Genomic DNA, 5,000 nt, shown 5'->3' with positions numbered 1-5,000 from the left:
ACTACTGGCAGGATCAACCAGGGAGCTGCGTCAACTAGAGCTGAGCAGCCGGCCGCCCGGGAGTGTGTCCCGGGGGCCCGCGCGAACACGCAAGCGTCCGCTCAATCATTCTGCAAACAGGAGGAGGCTGAGCTCCCCTGCACAATACACCTCGAAACCCTCTCAGGTCCCGGCGGCGCGCAGCGCCGTCCCAAGTACTTGGTCGGGTTCGAGAGAGGCGCAATCGCCCGGAGTTAGGCGAGTAGACGCTTTCGGTGCGACCACCCGTGCTCCCAACTGAGCTTGCCGCTGCCGACAGAGGCCCGGGAGCGTGCTGTCGTGGCATTGCCGGCGGGAGACAACACGCGCCACCTACGGTGACCGGCAGCTCCAACGCCAGCGCCACAGAAGGACAAAAGCCCCACTTGGGTGCCGAAGCGAACTCTCCCAGCACAGCGCACACGCCAACACATCCGCACAGCTGCGATACAAACCACCAGCGAGAACCGCTGGGGCGACCGAGCAGCAGACGGCGTCGCGGCGCCGAGCGCCGGGCGGCGGCGCATCCTCAACGCACACAGTCCTCAATCGGACCAGCACACTGCAGATGTCCACCGCGCTTCGCACCGGGCCCGCGAGGACCTACTTTGGCCGCACGGCGCCGCGCGCAGGGTGCGCCGGCGCGCAGCTGCGACGCCTGCCGCGTCCGTCGGCCGGCGCGCCTGCCACTGGCCGCCCCCACCAGCCGGCTGTAGCGCGTGCGCCCACGCACCGCGCGGCCAGCACGCCGGGAGGCGCCCCCTCACCGGCCGGGGACGGTCCCACCCAGCCACCGCCGCGTATCGCTTCACACCCAGATGCCGTTCAGTTTCGTCGGCATGGTGGGTATCGCTGGAACAACCGGTTAGTACCTCAACCTATCGTCGCCATCACCGATTCACCCCTAGCGAGAACAACCGCACCACAACGGGTTACCATTTCTTCATTTGCGTAACTTCACCAGAAAACGTAGGCGTCCATCGCCATTTGCAACTTCAACCATTATTGCATGCCTGTGTCAGGTGTCACGCCACACTACGTCTGCCCACATACACGCAACAAAATGTGCACGCCTAGACAATACGTGGAAGGTGGCCCCCGTACGTATGCGATGTCCATTGCTCGAACGACTGTCAACCGGCTTCTGTAGCATGTCGCAGATATGGAACGCGCTGCACCATGCCATCACGGTGTGTGAGGAGAGACGACTAGGTCCGAATACATCAACAGACAGCTCATGCTGATCGCCATCCACGGCGTCCGTTCCTCCCACACGTCTCTATGGCGTACCACACTGCAATCCAGCTCTCATAGGGAGACGACACGTAGCTGCGTGCACAATATTTGCACTGTATGGTCCGCCGTTTTTGGGCGCAGTCGTTGTACGGTCACACATGTGCCACGATGTATCATTCAGTACATAAGGACGAATGTGCAGTACAGATTGTGGTTCACGCGTACGACATCAGCGGACAGTTGACACAGGCCGCACCACAACGTAGCCTGCGTACGTCGCATGCGAAGGGCATTGAACATGCAAACTTGTCACCAACCACCTTGCGAAGGCAGGGGGCAAGGTGGGGACGTGGGGAGAGGTGGGGGGGGGGGGGGGCGGCATGTACGCCCTGCTGCCATCCACATTACAGTGTACAGCAGGAGCATGTGGAAAGTCAGCAAGACTTGCAAGGTGTTTAACATGAAGCGATACACAGGGGAGCGGGCAGTGCGAGTAGCGAACTATATTGCGAGGGTTGCGGGTGGGCAACACTACACTAATTGAACGAGTCGTATAACAATTACAGAGCAGGTTTAGGCGACAACGTGGGTTACGATAGGCGACAACGTGGGTTACGTTAGGGGACAACGTGGGTTACGTTAGGGGACAACGTGGGTTACGTTAGGGGACAACGTGGGTTACGTTAGGGGACAACGTGGGTTACGTTAGGGGACAACGTGGGTTACGTTAGGGGACAACGTGGGTTACGTTAGGGGACAACGTGGGTTAGGTTAAGGCACAACATGGGTTAGGTTAAGGCACAACATGGGTTAGGTTAAGGCACAACATGGGTTAGGTTAAGGCACAACATGGGTTAGGTTAAGGCACAACATGGGTTAGGTTACGGCACAACATGGGTTAGGTTAAGGCACAACATGGGTTAGGTTAGGGGACAACATGGGTTAGGTTAGGGGACAACATGGGTTAGGTTAAGGCACAACATGGGTTAGGTTAAGGCACAACATGGGTTAGGTTAGGGGACAACATGGGTTAGGTTAGGGCACAACATGGGTTAGGTTAGGGGACAACATGGGTTAGGTTAGGGGACAACATGGGTTAGGTTAGGGGACAACATGGGTTAGGTTAGGGGACAACATGGGTTAGGTTAGGGGACAACATGGGTTAGGTTAGGGGACAACATGGGTTAGGTTAGGGGACAACATGGGTTAGGTTAGGGGACAACATGGGTTAGGTTAAGGCACAACATGGGTTAGGTTAGGGGACAACATGGGTTAGGTTAGGGGACAACATGGGTTAGGTTAGGGGACAACATGGGTTAGGTTAGGGGACAACATGGGTTAGGTTAAGGCACAACATGGGTTAGGTTAGGGCACAACATGGGTTAGGTTAGGGCACAACATGGGTTAGGTTAGGGCACAACATGGGTTAGGTTAGGGGACAACATGGGTTAGGTTAGGGGACAACATGGGTTAGGTTAGGGGACAACATGGGTTAGGTTAGGGGACAACATGGGTTAGGTTAGGGGACAACATGGGTTAGGTTAGGGGACAACATGGGTTAGGTTAGGGGACAACATGGGTTAGGTTAGGGGACAACATGGGTTAGGTTAGGGGACAACATGGGTTAGGTTAGGGGACAACATGGGTTAGGTTAAGGCACAACATGGGTTAGGTTAAGGCACAACATGGGTTAGGTTAGGGGACAACATGGGTTAGGTTAGGGGACAACATGGGTTAGGTTAGGGGACAACATGGGTTAGGTTAAGGCACAACATGGGTTAGGTTAGGGGACAACATGGGTTAGGTTAAGGCACAACATGGGTTAGGTTAGGGGACAACATGGGTTAGGTTAGGGGACAACATGGGTTAGGTTAAGGCACAACATGGGTTAGGTTAAGGCACAACATGGGTTAGGTTAAGGCACAACATGGGTTAGGTTAGGGGACAACATGGGTTAGGTTAGGGGACAACTTGGGTTAGGTTAGGGGACAACATGGGTTAGGTTAAGGCACAACATGGGTTAGGTTAAGGCACAACATGGGTTAGGTTAGGGGACAACATGGGTTAGGTTAGGGGACAACATGGGTTAGGTTAGGGGACAACATGGGTTAGGTTAAGGCACAACATGGGTTAGGTTAGGGGACAACATGGGTTAGGTTAAGGCACAACATGGGTTAGGTTAGGGGACAACATGGGTTAGGTTAGGGGACAACATGGGTTAGGTTAAGGCACAACATGGGTTAGGTTAAGGCACAACATGGGTTAGGTTAAGGGACAACATGGGTTAGGTTAGGGGACAACTTGGGTTAGGTTAGGGGACAACATGGGTTAGGTTAAGGCACAACATGGGTTAGGTTAAGGCACAACATGGGTTAGGTTAAGGTACAACATGGGTTAGGTTAAGGTACAACATGGGTTAGGTTAGGTTACACGTTGTTGTAAGGAAAGGTGTGGGGGGGGGGGGGGGCGGGGCGGCAGGTTCGTTGATAGTGATTATAGTAAGTGAATGCTTGTGACATGATGAGATTTGTCACGTCAGGATGCACCTTTGGCTTATTAGAGGCGGCGCTCCAATTCTATGCTTGTGTCAGACCTGTGTCTTTGACTCATGTCATTGTTTGTGCGCTGTGACAGGAGGTACTATTGTGATGTTGGGTGCACCGTTGTATAGGACATGTGTGGGTGTTGGTGCCTTATCTGCGCAATGGTGGATGTCGAAAGGGTGGGATATTCTATTTTCCGCATGGACCTCCTGGTCTGGTTGTGATAGTGTGGATTGTGTAATGTGGCGGAGAGGATGCACTGGATGTTGTTCCATGCTGGTGCTTACATATTGTATGTGCGCCTGTTAGAAGCAGAGAGTGGTGCGTGATCAGAGTGTCTGGCTGACGTGTGGTTCCCATTGTGGGCAGACTCTTTCAGCATGTATACGGACAGTTGTATATATTTTCTGTAGTTTGATGGCTCTGCATTGATTACTAATCAGCGCCGTGTGTACGGGTAATCTGGTTCCAGTCCACAATGTTCTATCTGTGTACATTAGTGACAAAGACTCCCCCCATGCAGTGGGGCTCGGTCTGTTATAACTCTTCCGCGTAATATATTTGCCCCACGTTTTTGCGAGTGCGAGTGCGAGTGCAACGCGCATGGGGACCGACATGCTGATGGCTCGGTATCGGACGCCGTACAGTGAGCAACGCGATCGCGTCTCTCGCTCGTAAGTGGTACAGGTCGCGGCTCATGTATAGGGACAGCGGGAATGTCGCATATTGGAAATAACTCTTCATGAAACGCAAGTTATAGGGGTGGATTGCACTTTACGAGTGCGGGAAACGTCCGCCGTTCATCCGCTGGAGGTGCGCGTTTGGCGGTTGGGGTGGTCCACGAACGGGTGCGGGTGGAGTCATTGCCGGTCCACGGCTTCGTGCGGCAGAGCCACTGGAGAATGGGTGCTATGGTCGACAGAGGCTGCAGGCTTTGTGGGTGGCGTCGAAAGGCGGGCACTGTGGCGCCATCGCTGTCTTAGTCGGCTTGGCGTCTCATAGATGGCGGTGGCGTCGTTGCAGGAGGTCATGTTGCGGGAGACCTACAGATGGCGGTATGTTTTGTGGTGCGGACGTAGTGTTGTCAGATGCGCATAGATGGCGGTATTGCATGTGCTTTCGCCCTATTTTCATAGATGGCGATACTGTTTTGCCGGCATGGGTGGCGTAGTTCCGTCGGATCCCTGTAGGTGGCAGTGTGCT

The 5,000-nt window shown here is 54.5% G+C and overlaps 1 non-coding gene across 1 annotated transcript in view; it reads right to left on the bottom strand.

Annotated features, from left to right (window-relative positions):
* LOC124744547 overlaps nt 1-24 on the bottom strand; it is a 1,909-nt gene extending 1,885 nt beyond the window's left edge. Inside the window, exon 1 of the ribosomal RNA XR_007010819.1 lies at nt 1-24. This exon is cut by the window's left edge and continues 1,885 nt beyond it. This is a non-coding gene — a ribosomal RNA (small subunit ribosomal RNA).
* Nucleotides 25-5,000: the final 4,976 nt, after the last annotated feature.

Source organism: Schistocerca piceifrons, unplaced genomic scaffold (genome assembly GCF_021461385.2).
Source record: "Schistocerca piceifrons isolate TAMUIC-IGC-003096 unplaced genomic scaffold, iqSchPice1.1 HiC_scaffold_298, whole genome shotgun sequence".
Taxonomy (NCBI): domain Eukaryota; kingdom Metazoa; phylum Arthropoda; class Insecta; order Orthoptera; family Acrididae; genus Schistocerca; species Schistocerca piceifrons.
The sequence above is the reverse complement of the archived record's forward strand: the minus strand, read 5'-3'. Positions and strand labels throughout refer to the sequence as shown.